The following is a 21317-nucleotide window of genomic DNA, read 5'->3' as shown; positions in this document are numbered from 1 at the left end:
AAATGCCGTAAGTCCATCATGTGCAGTACGTTGCAATTCACACAAACTTTTGATGTAACTTTATCCAACTTTATTCAACTTATTTGTTAAGTAACCTGCCCAGTGCTGGTGTTCTGTCTGATTTTGCTTCCTTGTCAAAATTTGCCACCTTCATGAGCACATTCTCAAAATTACATAATCGCACTCTACTTAAAGGATTACTTTCTGTTATAATTTTTAAGCTAAACAACTAACATATTAAAGTTAAAAAACATTAATTAAAACCTACTGACCTATATTTTCTCCAAAACAAAGTTTCATAACGTTCTAAAAGTTATTTCTTTTATTCGCCGATGATGTCACGTTATCCTGCCCACTATTTTCAGCACTGCGTGTTCAAAATACTTAAACCAATAACTTTGTGTTTAAAGCGCCATTTTGAAACCTAGGTATTGTAAACGGATTGGTACAGAGCAAAGGATACCCACGGAGTGGGTTTGGAAAACAATTAAATTTGCAGACAAGATTTCTGATATACGGTAGAGATATGTTAATGAAATGCTATTGATAAAAAGCGTATTTGGGGTAGTTAGTTAGTAACAGGCATAGAAAATATTTACTTACAGTGGCCCTTTAAGTTTGAAAAGAATGTGTGGAATGCAATTACATAGTTCAAAGCATACGCACATCATTAGGTAAGAAATTGCGACAGCCAGCCAAATGATCCTCACTTTCATTGTTAAAGCAGAATGCATGCATAGTTAAAGGTAGTAAATTTCAATGGTCTAACCCAAAGTTTTTGACTGCTCATGCGCGCAGTCATCACACAATATGCACATTGTATTATTTTTTAATTTTTATTTTATTTACAGCAGGGTCCCAATGCTTGCCCCAATCATTGGAATCCTGCTGTAAATAAAATAAAAAATATCATGTGACGACTGAGCAGTCATGTTGGGTTAGACCGTTAAAATTTGCTTTTCATGTGAATATTTTTTTTTAATGTCTATGTGACACTCTAGAATAGGTAGTAGGTGTTTGGGGCAAGGATTGGGACCCTGCTGTAAACAAAATAAAATTTGCTACCTTCAACCGTGCTTGTCCGTGGACGCCCCTTTAACAATGAAAGTGAGGATCATTTGGCTGTCCGTCAAAATTTGCTAGCTAATGATGTGCACATGCTTTTAATAACAATTTGTTTTGAAACATATGTGGAGTGCCATTACATAATTTTGAGCATGCGCTCATTAAGGTAGCAAATTTCGAGCAGGGAGCAAAATCAGACAGAACTCTGGCAGGCCTTGCGTTAATAAAATTACTTGAAGGATGGAAAAGATATTATAGAGTCCTTGATTCATTTTAGAGAGCAAGACCCATATATCTATTGTCTCAGAATAATGTAGAAATCCAAACCTTAGCTGTACTTATTTCTCATATTTTTCATGAAATATGTTTAAGGTAACCGAAGTAACAACTTTCCTCAAAATTTAGTTGACTTTAGTGTCCCTTTAAGGTTTTTTAGACTGTAACAAATTATGTCACCAATCTGCAAGTTGTTTTAACTAGGTGTGTTTTGTGTTGTTGTTTTACAGCAACAAGCTGATTTTTAAAAATTGGGAATATTCTTTCTATCTGCAAACATCTAGCTTTGCTATTTGCTTTGACACCTGCATATACATAACTTAGCAGCTGTATTTTAGGTGGATCATCTTGCTAGTGCACTATCCACAAACAAAGAATGAAACAAACAATAGCATCCCAGTTCAATGATTAATGTGTTTATATTTTGCTGCATGTTCTGTAAATGCCAGCCCTCCCAGCCTGAACCAACATGTGGTTTCTGCTTTGTTTTGCACTTGTGAAGAGAGCTTGTCACTCACTGTGATAGAACCGAGCCAGGCCACCAGAATCCAAGGCACCCCAGATGACAGCTGGCCTCGGCTTTCACACTGACCTTCATGCAGGCAGTGTTTACATCTCCAGCATCTCCTTTGCCATCCTTGCACCTCGGAGACAGTTGGTATCTCAAACCAGCTGCCTGCAACACATTTGAATTTGTCTCCCTCCCTAGGGCTGTAAACATTATCCCAGCAGCATTTTGTATTTTTTCCAAACCACTATGTTTATCCAAAAGCCATGTCCTGTGTAGAAGCTGTCCAGTTTTAATATATTAGATTGAATATTTAGCTTGGTTTGAACAGGATTTGTCCGGTTCCCTAATGTGTCTGCAATGATTAGTGTACTTAGAAGTCCAGTGTTTTAAATGTTTAACGTGCCTGTCAGTTTGAAATTAAAGTTTGATATCTATAGAAATTATAACATATGGTGCATATCATGGCACTTAAAAATTGATATATATATATTAAATAGATCTGTGATATTTGTCATTGATGAGTCATCATAATTACTGTTGAGAATATCACTCCTGACCAGCAGGAGGAGGCAAAGAGCACCACAGCAAAGCTGTTAAATACCACTTCCTTACCCACAACCTCCAGTCATTCTCTTTGCTTGTATCAGTTGCAAGGAGGGGTAAAGTTAGGTGTCTGATCTCTTCTATCAAGAGTTTGTTATTTTTTAAGCAGAGCAGGTTTGTTCTGGTCTTTTTTTGGGGTCTAGCCGTAGTCCATGTCAGTCTCTTCAGTAGAGCAGTGGTAACTTTTAAGCATTTGGGAACTTGTGAGGTATGATCCCCACTGTGCCTCACAAGTAGTTTATTGCTGCCCTTTTCTGAAAGCCTGAGTAAGTTTACTCAGTCTTTTCTTTTATCCACAGGTCTCTATGAGGGATGACGTCTTTCAAACCTTGTGAGCTGCCCGGCTGCCGGGCAGATTGTTATGGAGGTAAGTGCTTCTTTTCTTTTCTGTAGGGAGCAGAAAGATTGGCACTTTGGGATTATTGGTTATTTGGTATTCCTTTCCTTTTTGTGTGTAGGTTTTTTTTTTTCTATTTGGCAGTTTTGTGGGGCACTGTTAATAGTATTTTTATTATATTGACTCATGTTTTTTTTACCGATATAAAGGGTTTGCAGCTTTTAGGGGGTTCTGTTATTACTGTTTCTGGTATGTTACTCAGAATTCTTGGCTGCAGTTTCTCTCCTGGCGGCTGTTTGCTGCGTCAGCAGATCTGTACATTCCAGCCGGGAGTTTGTGTGTACGCCCGCGATGGGCTGGGTTTTTTTTGCGCAACTTTATATTTCAAGCCTTTCCTTTTAGTTGCTTTTAATTTCCGGAAGTGTGAGGTTGTCGGCTTTTGCTCCGGTGTCTGTAACGAGTGGCTGAGAGGCTGAGTCCGGATTCTTCTATTACGGTTTTCCTCGGACTTCAGGAGGAAAGGTAGGCACCTCAGCTGGGCTTGCTGAGGTGTAGAGGTTCTTGTAAGGGCTTAGTTATTTTTTTGAGATTATTTAATTTTTTTTGCCATTTTCTGTTACTTATTTAAAGAGACAGTAACGTTTTTTTGGGGACATTTTTTTTTCTTTTCATTTATTTGAATAAAGTTATTTTTGTTTATTTTATTAATTGTGGGGAAGATGGACCAAGATGCCCTGCAAGCTGTTACTTGTTCCTTATGTTTAAATGCAAATGTGGAGCCACCAATCCCATTTTGTTCCTCATGTATTGAAAGAACAAAACATTACAGGGATAGGCTTTTTGATTCTGAGCCATCATTGTCTAGGATGGATGTTGTTCAGAGGTCTCCTGTTCAAGCTATTCTGCAGCTTTATTTCAAATCATCCCAATCCTTATTCTCTTCTCATGCAGTGCCCTACGTTTTGTCTCAGGTTGTTTTTTCTTTGCAGGATATGGCTACACATATATCCTCTGCTGTATCTGAAGCTTTGTCTACTTTTCCTGTGTTGCAAGGGAAGCGCAAAAGGTATAAGGTTTCTGACTCTGTTGCAGTTATGTCAAATGTTTCTCCCCATAGGTCTGAGGAAGAAGATACTTCGGTAGCGTCTGAGGGTGAAATTTCAGATTCTGATAGTGTAATTCCTTCTTCTGATTCTGAGGTTGTTTCATTCAGGTTTAAGCTTGAGCACCTCCGTTTGTTACTCAAGGAGGTTTTGGCTACCTTGGATGACTCGACGGTCATAGTTACTCCTAAGAAAACATAATAAGTTTTTTGACGTTCCTTCCATGGCGGAAGTTTTTCCTGTTCTCAGTCGTGTTTCAGAGATTATTGCACGGGAATGGGAGAAGCCTGGGATTCCTTTTTCCCCTGCTCCAATTTTTAGGAAAATGTTTCCTATTGCTGATTCTATTAAGGAATCTTGACAGACGGCTCCCAAGGTGGAGGGAGCAATTTCTATCATGGCTAAGACAACCACTATTCCTATTGAGGATAGTGGTTCTTTTAAGGATCCTATGGATAAGAAGTTTGAGGCTTTGCTTAAATGGATGTATGTTCACCAGGGGTTCCAATGGCAGCCTGCTGTGTGTATTGCTACCATTACCAGTGTGGCAGCATATTGGTTAGAAGCGTTGTCTGATTCCATTCAGCAGCATACTCCTCTTGTGGAGATTCAGGATAGAATCAAGGCTCTGAAGTTGGCCAATTCCTTTATTGCGGATGCTTCTTTACAGGTCTTCAAGTTAGGAGCAAAGATTTCTGGCTTTGCTGTTCTGGTGCGCAGAGCCTTATGGTTGAAGTCCTGGTCTGTGGATGTGTCCTGTAAATCTAAGCTTTTGTCCATTCCTTACAAGGGTAAGATCTTGTTTGGGCCGGGTTTGGTTGAGATTATTTCTGATATTACGGGAGGGAAGGGACATTCTCTCCCTCAGGATAAGAGGAACAAACAGAAAGGTCATCAGAGTAATTTTTGTTCCTTTCGTAACTACTCCGGTAAGTCTTTCTCTTCCTCCTTCAAGCAGGAACAGTTTAAGCACTCTTGGAAGTCCAATCAGGCCTGGAGCAAGGAGAAGCAATCTAAGAAGCCTTTTGCTGATTCAAAGTCAACATGAAGGGTCTGCCCCCGATCCGGGAGTGGATCATCTTGTGGGGGGTAAACTTTCCTTTTTCGCTCACGCTTGGGTTCGGGATGTCCCGGATCCCTGGGTGGTATACAACGTGTCCCAGGGGTACAAACTAGAGTTCAAGACTTTTCTCTCCAGGTTATCTGTAGACCAGATAAAGAGAAAGGCGTTCTTACGTTGTGTTCAGGATCTTTCCGATATGGGAGTGATCGTTCCTGTTCAAGTTCCAGAGCAGGGTCTGGGATTCTATTCCAATCTGTTCATCGTTCCCAAAAAGGAGGGAACTTTCAGACTGATTTTAGATCTCAAGTGCGTAAACAAGTTTCTCAGAGTTCCGTCTTTCAAGATGGAAACAATTTGGTCCATTCTTCCTCTGGTTCAAGAGGGTGAATTCATGACAACAGTTATATCTGAATGATGCGTATTTCCATCCAGAGGGACCATCACAAGTTTCTGAGATTTGCTTTCCTAGACAGGCATTTTCAGTTTGTGGCCCTTCCTTTCAGTCTTGCAACAGCTCCCAGGGTGTTCTCAAAGGTCCTGGGAGCATTGCTGGTGGTGCGCCGTATGTAGACGATATTCTAGTTCAAGCGCCATCTTTTCAACATGCAAACTCCCAGACGGAGTTGTTGTCTTTTCTGCACTCCCACGGTTGGAAGGGTCAATTTAGGAGAAAGTTCCTTAGTTCCGGCTACAAGGGTGGTGTTCTTGGGGAACATTAAAGATTCTCTAGAGATGAAGATTTTTCTGACAGATGCAAGGACAAAAGTCTTCAATTTGTGCCTTGCTCTTCAGTCTAATGGTCTTAGTCATGGACATTGGTCTAATGGACATGGTCTAATGGTCTCAGTCTTGGTCATCATTCAGTTTGCTCGGTTCCATCTCAGACCGCTGTACTGATATATGCTCTAGCAGATCCTTGGAGGTGCAGTCTGGCATACGTGTTTCCTCAGTTTGCTCTTCTTCCTCGGGTCATTTCTCATTTCAGACAAGAGAGGGCATCAGTGATTCTCATCGCTCCGGCGTGGCCTTGCAGAATCTGGTATGCGGATCTGGTGGAGATGTCATCTTTTCCACCTTGGAGTCTTCTATTAAGGAAGGACCTTCTCCTTCAGGGACCCTTCCTTCATCCAAATCTCTTTTCTCTGAAGCTGACTGCTTGGAGATTGAACATTTGATACTATCTAAGCGTGGTTTTTCTCAGTCGGTTATTGAGACTGATTCAGGCGTATAAGCCGGTGACTAGAAAGATTTATTATAAGATATGGCGTAAATATCTGTATTGGTGTGGATCCAGGGGCTACTCTTGGAGTAGAGTTAGGATTCCTAGTATTTTGACTTTTATCCAGGAGGGTCTGGAGAAGGGTTTATCTGTAAATACCCCGAAGGGTCAAATTTCTGCTTTATCTATTTTGTTACACAAACATCTGGCGGATGTGCCAGATGTTCAGTCTTTTTATCAGGCCCTGGTTAGCATCCGGTCTTTGTTTAAGTTTGCTACTCCTCCTTGGAGACTTAATTTGGTTCTTAGAGTTATTCAACAGGCTCCTTTTGAGCCTATGCATTCTTTGGATATTAAGTTGTTGTCCTGGAAGGTTTTGTTTTTGGTTGCTATCTCTTCGGCTCAAAGAGTTTCGGAGCTTTCAGCATAGCAGTGCGAAGCTCCTTTCCTTATTTTTCATTCTGATATGGTAGTATTACGTACTGCCCTAGGTTTCCTTCCCAAGGTTGTTTTGGATAAGAATATTAATTAAGAAATTGTTGTTCCTTCTTTGTGTCCTAATCCTTCTTCTCATAAGGAGCGTTTGTTGCACAACCTGGATGTGGTTTGTGCATTGAAATACTATTTGCAGGCTACTAAGGATTTTCACCAGTTTTCCTCTTTATTTGTTGTTTTTTCTGGGAAGCATAAGGGTCAGAAAGCTATGGCTACTTCTCTTTCTTGTTGGTTGAGGAGTGTTATTCGCTTGGCATATGAGACTGCTGGACAGGGCTGTTTCATCTTCTTGGGCCTTCAAAAATGGAGCTTCTGTAGAACAGTTTTGCAAGGCTGCCACTTTATCATCTTTGCACACTTTTTCTAAATTTTACAAGTTTGATACTTTTGCTTTGGCTGAGGCTTCTTTTGGGAGAAAGGTTCTTCAAGCAGTGGTGCCTTCTGTTTAGGTTTACTATCTTGTCCCTCCCTTATCATCCGTGTCCTCTGGCTTGGGTATTGATTCCCAACAATAATTATGATGATCCGTGGACTCACCGTGTCATCATTAGAAAGAAAACAAAATTTATGCTTACCTGATAAATTTCTTTCTTTCTTGACACGGTGAGTCCACAGCTGCCCTGTATTTTTCAGACAGTTTATTTTTCCATAAATCTCAGGCACCTCTGCACCTTATATTACTTCCTTTCTCCTTTCCCTTTGGTCTAATGACTGGGGGTTGTGGGTAAGGGAGTGGTATTTAACAGCTTTGCTGTGGTGCTCTTTGCCTCCTCCTGCTGGTCAGGAGTGGTGATCCGTGTCAAGAAATAAATATATTTATCAGGTAAGCATAAATTTTGTTTTTTATTGTCATACTTGTGACATTACGCTAACCTCTACTGACTAAATAGTTTTGAGACTAAGAACATTGTCGGTGTGGCCTACTCTCTTACTTCAGATAGAAAGAACTTCTTATTCTTATTTTTGAGTGTAATAGTTTTCGGCTGAACCTGGAAGACCCTTAAATTCAGATTGATACACTGATTCATTTTGCATTCATGAGCCAGGAGGCCCCTTGATTTCTCAGTTGTGCTCTGTCCACAGCAATATTTTTCGACCACTGTGTGACCTGAAAAGGGCAGTAGGCTGGTTCACACAACAGCCTTTCTCGCTACTCTACAACCCTAACCCCAGTTTATATTGTTTGTCATTTTGATAATTGAGCATTGATTTTATCCCATGGGCAGCCATTAGTTTATAGTGCAGTGATTTTACCCCTTGGCTGCTAGTAATAATCCCAAAGCAATGGGATATATATATATATATATATATATATATATATATATATATATATATATATATATATATATATATATATATATATATATAGTAAATGGTAGGAAATATCAGCTAAGCTTTATTTATTAATCCTACTAGAGTAGCTCGTTTTATAATGCCAATTTCCTGCCTTGTTTCATCTTGAAATATTCATTAAAGGGATCTGAAAAACAAAATTAAACATTAAGGACTCAGATTGATTGTTTTCTATTTACTTCTCTTATCAAATTGACTTTGTTCTTTTTTATCCTTTGTGAAACACATACCTAGGTAGGCTCAGGGCTGTCCTTGTATCTTGTTATATAGCAGTAGTGTCCCTTTAATGATCTTACGCTTGTTTTAAGTAGAGAGGTATGTTTTGCCATCTTGTTTATGTAATAAAGCAAACTGCCTCTCCAGTCTTTTACGGTTTTAAACAGGAAGTTATAAATTTCAGATAAATTTAAAGTTATTAAAATTAAAGTTAGAGACAGTCTAGACCCAATACATAACTTTGATTACTTATTGTTACATACCAGGGAAGCACCCTGCAACTGATCCCACATCTATAAGCTTTTAACAAGTACAAGAAACATTTCAATATTCATTGTTAGGAGCCGAAAATGGCCGCCAAGCTCCGCCCACCTATTGCATGTATATTATGGTATGTTAAGTTTCTCCAATCATGATCGACTCATGAATATGTCTTCCTACTTGCACACGCTGATTTGTGCATGTGCAATTTGAAATAGATAACTGAAAAATATTAAACATGCAATACTAAGCTGTCACATAAGAAAACGGCTAACTGGGCAAGAAGAAAGCTGTGGTGAAGCTTGGCAGCCATTTTCCGTTGCTAACAAACTATTATTTAAAAGTTGAATCTACTTCTTAAAAGCTTATAGATGTGGAACCTGTTACAAGATGCTTGTCTGGTATGTAACAATAAGTAATACAAAATAAATAGTGGGTCTCCTTTTAAATTCACTAGTTATATACTGGGACAGTAGAATAGCTCATAATAATTTATAATGATGAAATTAAAGGGACACTGAACCCAAATTTTTTTCTTTTGTAATTCAGAAAGAGCATGCAATTTTAAGCAACTTTCTAATTTACTGCTATTATCAATTTTTCTTCGTTCTCTTGCTATCATTATTTGAAAAAGAAGGCATCTAAGCTTTTTTTTTGGTTTCAGTACTCTGGACAGCACTTTTTTATTGGTGGATGAATTTATCCACCAATCAGCAAGGACAACCCAGGTTGTTCACCAAAAATGGGCCGGCATCTAAACTTACATTCTTGCATTTCAAATAAAGATACCAAGAGAATGAAGATAATTTGATAATAGGAGTCAATTAGAAAGTTGCTTAAAATTGCATGCTTTATCTGAATCACAAAAGAAAAAATTTGGTTTCAGTGTCCCTTTAAGCTTTACATTCCTGCTTTTAAAATAAAGATAGCAAGAGAACGAAGAAAAAATTGATAATAGGAGTAAATTAGAAAGTTGCTTAAAATTGCATGCTCTATCTGAATCATTAAAGGGACAGTTCACCCAAAAACTTTCTCCCCTTTAAATTATTCCCAATGATCCTTTTTACCTGTTAGAGTGTATTAAATTGGTTACAAGTGGCTCCTTTACTCCTATTTCAGCATTTGAAATAGCTGATTTAGCTTGTGGTTTCCCAACCTATACTGAAAGTTTTGATACTGGCGTATACGCTATTGACAAGCCTAAGTAAACACAGCCAGCAGAAGAGATTACACCCTCAGTGGGGGGCATGATAGTTAAGTAATAAAATGATAATTTTCCATTGTTCTCTCTATGTATTGAGCTTTAGTGTTCCAGACAAATATAAGATAAGGAAGCAAGTCTGTGTATATAAAAGTGATAACATAATGAGATCTGATATTACCTGAAGCTCAACCCATTGTAATAGGCTGTGGTTTCAAAGCACAAAACCAGCTACTTCAGATACACAAATAAACCCGAAAATGCAATTTCTCAAATATTTTATACTCTGCAGTTGGTATAACAAGTCATTTAAAATACATTTATGGAAAAACAATTTTACAGTGTACTGTCCCTTTAAAGAAAAAAATTGGGTTTAGTGTCTCTTTAAGCAGAAACGTCAAACATCCACTTGGATAACAATTAAACTAGCATAAAATAGATATTGCGTACAAATATTAAATTTTTTTATAAAAAAAATTATACACACTGAATTATTAATTAAATAAATTTGTATTTTTTAAAATAGTGTCATTTTTTTGTTAGTAGCTTATACTTCTAGAAATATGGACTCCAAGGCTCCTTGGAGCCAGTAGAGGGTCTTTGATCATGACTGATCTTTCCCATTGTTTGTGCACAATAAACAGTTGTGCACACGACAGGATAAATGTTGGGGAGCTTTTGATGTTATTTTTAACTGGTGAAAGGAATGTATTGGTGAAGGTGCTGGCCATGCAAGATAAGTACAGTGCGATCAGATATTAGCATAAATAAGACGCTGAATCCTTCCTATTGCACAATGAGCTTGCTGTAAGGTTACAAATGTCTCTTATCTTTTTACTGAAAAGCTCAAACGTTCATAGGCAAAACATACTGTGATGGATATAATTATTTTAAATGTCTGTGGTTTAAGTGAACATTTGAAACCAACCCAGGAGCATTTTATGCAGCAAGTTGTTCAAATTCATTAGAAAGCAGCGTGTGGCCGAGGAGATAGTGGATGACATATTAGAAGCCTTGGAAATAAAGATGTGCAATCACTTCATTTTAGTATATAGAAATTTATTTTTAAATAATCTGTTCCCCTAACATTGTTTTGAACGTATTTCATGATAAATAAGCACACGGAGACCATTGTAAGTGCTGCAGCCTCTCCGTTTAAATAGCAGCTTGTCACTTACAGCTGCACAAACCAAGCGCTGATAAGGTGGGAGCAGGGTACTGCATCACTTCTGTGTGTTCATGGCAGCTTTGTTTCCAAAAGATAAGGCCCCATGGCCAAAGTATTTGACAAGGCCAAACGTTTTTCTGGTGACAGGAAGTTGAAGACTATTTCATTAATTATTCTGTTAATGAGCATAGTCCTCATGTAAATAATCCAAAAAGAGGCTTTTGGCTAAAACTCAGACACCTGAGGTATTATTTTGTAAACTGTTTTTATGAAGACAGATTGGTGCTGTCTGCATGATTCGGATAGGCATAATAACTGAAGCAGAGTGCTGTTTTTATCCTGACATTTTCTTTTCGTTGCCACGGAGCCAAAGTGACATATTGTGGTAGTAACAGACCCTCATGGCACATCATGCCATCTCCCTATCCAGAGGCTTGTGCCAGCCAATTCGACCAGTGAAACTTTTTACTGAATGATAAAATGATAGCCCCGGGCTTATTTTTCTTCCTGACTTTTTCATATTCATGGACCATTTGGTCCAAAAATATTGGAACGGAATCTGTCTGATAAAGCACTCAAGATGTGTTTTCCAAGTGGATGCCTTGTCCAAGAAATCCTAGCCAACTAGAGGATGATATTGCTGTAAAAAGATTAAATTGCTTTAAACCAAATTATAATTGCAACCTTCACTATCATAGGGTATGAAATAATATGTAACACTGCACTGTTTCTTAATTTAACAATGTGAGGAATTGTAGATACATAGGCGGTGCTTTAAAGGGACAGAAATAGGGGAGAACAAGTTATCCGGCACCCATCTGAACACCCCATAGAACGGGTCAACAAGGACGGTGGTGGGAGTTAGCTGGACGACTCATAAAGTTCCAGAAGGCGTTTGTGACACTTCTCAAGTGTCAAGGAGCTTGTAAGTACCAGTTTTACATGCGCATCTGAAGCTTGTCTGTATCCATTGATCGTACACTATGGTGGCGCCTTCTTTTCCATTCTATATTTCTACAGCTTTAAAGGGACAGCCAACACCTTGTCATTTCAAGACATTTCTGTTATGTTGCTATAAAATATCAGCCAAGTATTAACATTTTTAAAACATAATTTGTTGCAGCAATTGTTTTTTAGTAGCCAAATTCCACTCACCATTTGGCTTATTTGGAGGAGCCAATCTGGGCTTGAGTCTGCAGATAACAAGGCTAGTCCTGGTAATTATGTTAGTATAAGGTGCATTGTTTTGCAGTTGTTATCAGTTAAGGCCAACTAGGTAAATATATGTTGCAGGGTTAACCTTGAGAAGTCAGGAGTGTGTCTGTGCAAATCCACAATACTGAGCGCTAAACTACATGAAAAGGGGCAAAGAGTTTTTTCATTAAAGGGACATGAAACCCAATTTTTTTCTTTTGTGATTCAAATAGAGCATGCAATTTTAATCAACTTTTTAATTTACTTCTATTATCTAATTTGCTTCATTCTCTTGATATTCTTAGCTGAAAAGCATATCTAGATAGGCTCAGTAGTTGCTGATTGGTTGCTGCACATAGATGCCTCGTGTGATTGGCTCTACCATGTGCATTGCTCTTTCTTCAACAAAGGATATCTAAAAAATGAAGCAAATTAGATAATAGAAGTAAATTGGAAAGTTGTTTAAAATTGTATTCTCTATCTCAATCATAAAAGAAAAAAATTGGGTTTAGTGTCCCTTTAACTATAACTAAAATCTGTGAATATAAAATCTCAAGGTGTTTACTGGCCCTGTAAGCAACAGGCAAGCATCATTTTTACTTTCTGTGCCAAAATAACTTTTAAGGATGCATGGAACTGTGCTCTGTTTAAAGGAACAGTAAATACTAGGCACGTGCATTTTCAGAATATGTCAGTGGGGAGCAGCAATTTGGTTCTATTTGGAGTTGGATGTATTTGTCTTACACACAAGGATTTTGATTTGCACAGATGCTTGTGTATTGCACCAATAGATAAAATAAAGTAAATATGTCTCCAAAAAGAGACTAACGCCTGTAGCCGGACCATATTCAGCATTCTTTTATACAAATATGAAAAAATGAACATACCTAATAAATACTTTGGGAATGTAATATAAAATGCTTAAAGGTACAGTAATGTGAAAATGAACCTGTCATGATTCAGCTAAAGTGTGCTATTTTAAACATCTTTTTATTTTACTGCTATTATCAAGTTTGTTGTGTTCTTTTGCAATCTTTTGTTGAAGAGTATACCTGCTAGCTACTGATTGGTGACTGCGTTTATATGCCTCTTGTCATTGGCTCACAAGATGTGCTCAGCTAGCTCGCAGTAGTGCATTGCTGCTCTGCAGCTGCCTTTTTTTATTTTATGTGTCTACATCCCCTAAATAGAATCACAATCAATATACTGCATAACAATATAAGAAGAATATCACACTTACATAGTACACAATATAGAAAACCTTGGTTTTTTAACTTAACACACAAGTACAATGACCCCTGTTAAGAAATCCCACCACAACATCTAATGGCCTCCGTTGGATCACTGAATATGACAACAAACTAGTAAATGAATTACAGGGGGATTAGGCAAATGACAACTTTTGGATCATATTATGCAATAGGCTGATGAACTGATGAAAGGGCATCACAAAAACATTATTGAACTGTTATATAGAGTAATAGAGAATATACATAAAAAGGGGGTTATAAGAATTATCCTCTTTGTTTAAGGGGCGTTCTGTCTTGCCTTTCATAAGATTGGCAAGACTTTCAAAGACCTCTAAATTAAGAAATCTAAAATTATTCTTAGAGCAGTTAAAATAAAGCTTCTATTATATGAGAAATAAAATGCCATCTGCTTGCTATTTATTTAAGATGGATATCATGTGATACAGGTTTGGTTCCCAAACATGAGCGAATGCCACTTTTTAAAGCGAGACTTGGGCGCAATATATATGCCATGCACTCCCCGGCCCCTGGCAGCGAGTCTAAGGACGTACCTACTTAGCAGTGAAGGGCTATTAAACATAGCTTTAGAATGTCCCTACATTAAAAACCATAATAGTCTATGGGGTGGGGGGGGGGGACTCCAGTTCACACCTCTTACAGTAAAGAAACCTGAACTATTAGTAGTGTATAAAAGATAATGTGCACTATACAGAAATATTCTCAAGAAGCTGCTTCTGCACCCATTTACATACCTCATTAACACTCACATTAGTGATATCAGCAGTGGGATATGATTTCATGTCCCTTTAAGAATGAGCTAATCTTAGAGTTCTAACACAAAGAGGGCGACACAATCGTTATATAAAGAATAATGTCCCTTAAAATTCTCACGTCATAATCATGGTAACATATAGAGCCATCTTGCAGCAAAAGTTGTAAATAATTATATAGGTCTGCGTGTTTGACAAAACACAGAGGTCCACAGACTGCACATTTTTTTTAACTTACCCCTTCCCCATCAGCTGTCAACATATAAGGAAGTTAGTAAACAAAAATATGTGGAGAATCACAAGTTGTGTCACTAAATTTAACAATGACTCCTCTGCAAAGTTGCCGTACATTAGGTTATCACTAAGTGACGTTTGTTAGGCCTTACCGCAAGGACCTTGGACATTGCTTTAGTACACCGTGGGTGCTGGACCGTGTCAGACATCAAGGCACTGAATAAAGAAACAGACTAAAGTGACTTGACAATTCCGTTGTTCTGTAAGATGTTGACAGTGGTCTGTAGCTTTGCAGGGGAACCTGGATACTCTTCCAGATGATTATTGGGCAAGCAGTTACATAATATTTTCTCAAATGCATTTATCATGCAGCGTTTTCATTTGGCCAAGTGATCGTTAAATGTTTGTGTAGCTTTTTTTCTCCACATAGGTAACACATAGGTAACATTTTTACATCCCTTTCAATAGTCATATTGTCTGAAGATTGTACAGTACTCTGCTCCCAAAACAAAAAACGTTACTCAGTGGTCCCGGACACCCCCTTGCAGCTGACTTTTTATAACAAAGGATATCAAAATAACAAAGAAAATGTAAACGGGAAAGTCATTTAAAATTGCATGTTCTATCTGAATCATGATTTTTTTTTTACTTTACTGTCCCTTTAATTATGTATAGTAGAACAATTGCAATACACTTTCATGGTTTATTCTGTCCTCTTTTCATGTACTTTAATGGGCCACTAAATTTAAAATTAAGCTATAATAATTCAGGTAAAACATGCAATTTAAAAAAAAGCTTCCAATATACTTCAAAACATGCACATTCCAGCTCCTACCGAGTATGTACAAAAGTACACAATATATTTGTATGTGGGTTTTGTGGATGGCTGATAGCTGTCACATGATACAGGGGGAGGGAAAATTGGTTTAACTTTGAAATTTGGTGTAAAAATATTCTACAACTCATTTCAAATTTGAAGTTCTATTGCATTGTATTTGTCATTTGTTCAATTCTAGTATTCTACTTTTATATACTGGTGCTTTAAAGGGACACAAAACCCACTTTATTTTCTTTCATGATTTAGAAAGATCATGCAATTTTAAACAACTTTTTAATTTACTTCTATTATCTAATTTGCTTCGTTCTCTTGATATTTTTTTACTGAATAGCATATCTAGATAGGCTCAGTAGCTGCTGATTGGTGCCTGCACATAGATGCCTCACGTGATTGGCTCACCCATGAGCATTGCTATTTCTTTAACAAAGGATATCTAAAAAATGAAGCATATTAGATAATAGAAGTAAATTGGAAAGTTGTTTAAAAATGAATTCTCTATCTGAATCACAAAATAAATTTTTTGGGTTTAGTGCCCCTTTAAGTTTGGGAATGGTGGATTTTCCTGAACACTGGAAGAGCACATTGCAGGCTTCACAACCATAACTTTCCCACATCTTCCCCTTCTTGTAGTTTACCTAATCATTTCTGCTGAAGCTAAACATTGGACATTTTGTTTATACGTCTTTTTCCAGATCCAAGTCTAGATAGGCTCCTACAAATCTTTCAGCAAACAAGGTTTTAATCTGTTGTAATAACATATTTACTGTCTTTTTCAAAGCAGCTGCAGGTTAAGGCATTTATAAATTTGTATGTCCTATTTACCCTTAAAGGGACAGTAAACACCGAAATATAACTCTGTTGTGTTATAGATATATGTTATAGATTAACATATCAGCTAAATATAAACTGTTGTAAAACAATTTATTTGATTTTTTTTCAAATGCCATCCATCATTTGCCCGATTTGGAGGCGGCCCCCCGGGCTTTAGTCAACATAAAACAAAGTCACATAATGTTAGTATAAAGTGCATTGTTTTGCAGTTGTTATCGGTTAAAGCCAATTAGGAACATATATGTAGCAGGGTTAGTCATGAGAATTCTGCAGAGTACATTTTAACGTATCAATAATTTTAAGAGCTGGATTAAATGAAGAGGACAAAATAAATAATATTTTACATTAAATAAAAAATTCTGACCCTTTAAAATACACATCTCCTTCTCCTTATGCCTCTGCTTGTACAGCACCTGCAATAAGACCAACCTTAATATTTCATGAATTTGAATAATATAAAGTAGTGATGCACCGAAATGGAAATTCTGGACCGAAACCGAATCCGAAAATCCGGGATGCACTTGGCCGAAAACCGAAACTGATACCGAAAATGTATTTTCTCCTGTTAAGTGTGGTCAGTCCACGGGTCATCATTACTTCTGGGATATTAACTCCTCCCCAACAGGAAGTGCAAGAGGATTCACCCAGCAGAGCTGCTATATAGCTCCTCCCCTCTACGTCACCTCCAGTCATTCTCTTGCACCCAACGAATAGATAGGATGTGTGAGAGGACTGTGGTGATTATACTTAGTTTTATACCTTCAATCAAAAGTTTGTTATTTTATAATAGCACCGGAGTGTGTTATTCCTTCTCTGGTAGAATTTGAAGAAGAATCTACCTGAGTTTTTTCTATGATTTTAGCCGGAGTAGTTAAGATCATATTGCTGTTTCTCGGCCATCTGAGGAGAGGTAAACTTCAGATCAGGGGACAGCGGGCAGATTAATCTGCAAGAGGTATGTAGCAGCTTATTATTTTCTGACAATGGAATTGATGAGAAAATTCTGCCATACCGATATAATGTAAACTCAGCCTTAAATGCAGTAGCAGCAACTGGTATCAGGCTGTCATGTATGTATATTTTACACTTCAGTATTCTGGGGAATGGCACTTCACTGGAATTATACTGTATGCATAAGACTTTAGCCTAATTTGCAGGGACTAGCAACAGGCTTTTTAATAACACTTAATTTATTTATGTTAAACGTTTTTTGCTGGCATGTAAAATAGTTTAATTTTCTGAGGTACTGGGTGAAAAATGTTTTGGGCACTATTTTTTCCACTTGGCAGTCGTTTTTATTTAATTTATGACGGTTTACTGATCTCTCTCACTGTTGTGTATGAGGGGGAGGGGCCTTTTTTGGCGCTTTTGCTACGCATCAAAAAATTCAGTCAGAAGTTTATTGTCTTCCCTGCATGATCCGGTTCATCTCTACAGAACTCAGGGGTCTTCAAAACTTGTTTGAGGGAGGTAATCACTCACAGCAGAGCTGTGAGATTGTAGTTGACTGTGATAAAAAACGTTTATTTCTGTATTTTTTTTTTTTCTGCTATCAGGGTTAATTATCCTTTGCTAATGGGAGCAATCCTTTGCTAAAAGTGTGTTTTTTACAAAGATTTGATGCTATAACTTTTCAGTTTATCAATTTTCAACTGTCATAACTTTTTCTGTGCTTCTTATAGGCACAGTACGTTTTGCATATTATAGTAAATTACTTGAAAAGTATTTCCAAGTTGCTAGTTTATTTGCTAGTGTGTTAAACATGTCTGATTCAGAGGAAGATATCTGTGCTATATGTGCTAAAGCCAAAGTGGAGCCCAATAGAAATTTATGTACTAACTGCATTGATGCTACTTTAAATAAAAGTCAATCTGTACAAATTGAACATATTTCACCAAACACCGAGGGGAGAGTTATGCCGACTAACTCGCCTCACGTGTCAGTACCTGCATCTCCAGCTCGGGAGGTGCGTGATATTGTAGCGCCGAGTACATCTGGGCGGCCATTACAAATCACATTACAGGATATGGCTACTGTTATGACTGAAGTTTTGGCTAAATTACCAGAACTAAGAGGTAAGCGTGATCACTCTGGGGTGAGAACAGAGTGCGCTGATAATATTAGGGCCATGTCAGATACTGCGTCACAATATGCAGAACATGAGGACGGAGAGCTTCATTCTGCGGGTGACGGTTCTGATCCAAACAGACTGGATTCAGATATTTCAAATTTTAAATTTAAGCTGGAAAACCTCCGTGTATTACTAGGGGAGGTGTTAGCGGCTCTGAATGATTGTAACACAGTTGCAATACCAGAGAAATTGTGTAGGTTGGATAAATATTTTGCGGTACCGTCGAGTACTGACGTTTCTCCTATACCTAAGAGACTTACTGAAATTGTTACTAAGGAGTGGGATAGACCCGGTGTGCCGTTCTCACCCCCTCCAATATTCAGAAAGATGTTTCCAATAGACGCCACCACACGGGACTTATGGCAAACGGTCCCTAAGGTGGAGGGAGCAGTTTCTACTTTAGCTAAGCGTACCACTATCCCGGTGGAGGATAGCTGTGCCTTTTCAGATCCAATGGATAAAAAGTTAGAGGGTTACCTTAAGAAAATGTTTGTTCAACAAGGTTTTATATTGCAACCTCTTGCATGCATTGCGCCTGTCACGGCTGCAGCAGCATTTTGGTTTGAGTCTCTGGAAGAGACACTTGAATCAGCTCCATTAGATGAGATTACACACAAGATTAAAGCCCTTAAGTTAGCTAACTCATTTATTTCGGATGCCGTAGTACATTTAACTAAACTTACGGCTAAGAATTCCGGATTCGCCATTCAGGCGCGCAGAGCACTGTGGCTAAAATCCTGGTCAGCTGACGTTACTTCTAAATCTAAATTGCTTAATATACCTTTCAAAGGGCAGACCTTATTCGGGCCCGGGTTGAAAGAAATTATCGCTGACATTACAGGAGGTAAAGGCCATGCCCTGCCTCAAGACAGAGTCAAACCTAAGGCTAGACAGTCTAATTTTCGTTCCTTTCGTAATTTCAAAGCAGGAGCAGCATCAACTTCCTCTGCACCAAAACAGGAAGGAGCTGTTGCTCGCTACAGACAAGGCTGGAGACCTAACCAGTCCTGGAACAAGGGCAAGCAGGCCAGGAAACCTGCTGCTGCCCCTAAGACAGCATGAATTGAGGGCCCCCGATCTGGGAACGGATCTAGTGGGGGGCAGACTTTCTCTCTTCGCCCAGGCTTGGGCAAGAGATGTTCAGGATCCCTGGGCGTTAGAGATCATATCTCAGGGATACCTTCTGGACTTCAAATCCTCTCCCCCAAGAGGGAGATTTCATCTGTCAAGGTTGTCAACAAACCAAATAAAGAAAGAGGCGTTTCTACGCTGCGTTCAAGATCTTTTATTAATGGGAGTGATCCATCCGGTTCCGCGGTCAGAACAAGGACAAGGGTTTTACTCAAATCTGTTTGTGGTTCCCAAAAAAGAGGGAACTTTCAGGCCAATCTTGGATTTAAAGATCCTAAACAAATTCCTAAGAGTTCCATCGTTCAAAATGGAAACTATTCGGACAATTTTACCCATGATCCAAAAGGGTCAGTACATGACCACAGTGGATTTAAAGGATGCTTACCTTCACATACCGATTCACAAAGATCATTACCGGTATCTAAGGTTTGCCTTTCTAGACAGGCATTACCAGTTTGTAGCTCTTCCATTCGGATTGGCTACGGCTCCAAGAATCTTCACAAAGGTTCTGGGTGCTCTTCTGGCGGTACTAAGACCGCGAGGAATTTCGGTAGCTCCGTACCTAGACGACATTCTGATACAAGCTTCAAGCTTTCAAACTGCCAAGTCTCATACAGAGTTAGTACTGGCATTTCTAAGGTCGCATGGATGGAAGGTGAACGAAAAGAAAAGTTATCTCTTTCCACTCACAAGAGTTCCCTTCTTGGGGACTCTTATAGATTCTGTAGAAATGAAGATTTACCTGACAGAAGACAGGTTAACAAAGCTTCAAAATGCATGCCGTGTCCTTCATTCCATTCAACACTCGTCAGTAGCTCAATGCATGGAGGTGATCGGCTTAATGGTAGCGGCAATGGACATAGTACCCTTTGCACGCCTACATCTCAGACCGCTGCAATTGTGCATGCTAAGTCAGTGGAATGGGGATTACTCAGACTTGTCCCCTACTCTGAATCTGGATCAAGAGACCAGAAATTCTCTTCTATGGTGGCTTTCTCGGCCACATCTGTCCAGGGGGATGCCATTCAGCAGGCCGGACTGGACAATTGTAACAACAGACGCCAGCCTACTTGGTTGGGGCGCTGTCTGGAATTCTCTGAAGGCTCAGGGACAATGGAATCAGGAGGAGAGTCTCCTACCAATAAACATTCTGGAATTGAGAGCAGTTCTCAATGCCCTTCTGGCTTGGCCCCAGTTAACAACTCGGGGGTTCATCAGGTTTCAGTCGGACAACATCACAACTGTAGCTTACATCATCCATCAGGGAGGGACAAGAAGCTCCCTAGCAATGATGGAAGTATCAAAGATAATTCGCTGGGCAGAGTCTCACTCTTGCCACCTGTCAGCAATCCACATCCCGGGAGTGGAGAACTGGGAGGCGGATTTCTTAAGTCGTCAGACTTTTCATCCGGGGGAGTGGGAACTTCATCCGGAGGTCTTTGCCCAAATACTTCGACGTTGGGGCAAACCAGAGATAGATCTCATGGCGTCTCGACAGAACGCCAAGCTTCCTCGTTACGGGTCCAGATCCAGGGATCCGGGAGCAGTTCTGATAGATGCTTTGACAGCACCTTGGACCTTCGGGATGGCTTATGTGTTTCCACCCTTCCCGATGCTTCCTCGATTGATTGCCAGAATCAAACAGGAGAGAGCATCAGTGATTCTAATAGCGCCTGCATGGCCACGCAGGACTTGGTATGCAGATCTAGTGGACATGTCATCCTGTCCACCTTGGTCTCTACCTCTGAAACAGGACCTTCTGATCCAGGGTCCCTTCAAACATCAAAATCTAATTTCTCTGAAGCTGACTGCTTGGAAATTGAACGCTTGATTTTATCAAAACGTGGTTTTTCTGAGTCAGTTATTGATACCTTAATACAGGCTAGGAAGCCTGTTACCAGAAAGATTTATCATAAGATATGGCGCAAATACTTATATTGGTGCGAATCCAAGAATTACTCATGGAGTAAGGTTAGGATTCCGAGGATATTGTCTTTTCTACAAGAAGGTTTAGAAAAGGGTTTATCCGCTAGTTCCTTAAAGGGACAGATTTCAGCTCTGTCCATT

The 21317-nt window shown here is 38.9% G+C and overlaps 1 protein-coding gene across 3 annotated transcripts in view; it reads left to right on the top strand.

The window, feature by feature from the left end:
* The window catches only part of PARD3B (par-3 family cell polarity regulator beta), a 1914565-nt gene that overhangs the window by 513977 nt on the left and 1379271 nt on the right, over positions 1-21317 (top strand). The gene's annotated exons all lie outside the window — the stretch shown is intronic.

The sequence above is a fragment of the Bombina bombina genome, chromosome 1, assembly GCF_027579735.1.
Source record: "Bombina bombina isolate aBomBom1 chromosome 1, aBomBom1.pri, whole genome shotgun sequence".
NCBI classification, from domain to species: domain Eukaryota; kingdom Metazoa; phylum Chordata; class Amphibia; order Anura; family Bombinatoridae; genus Bombina; species Bombina bombina.
Note: the sequence above shows the minus strand (reverse complement) of the source record. Positions and strands in the feature narration are given on the sequence as shown.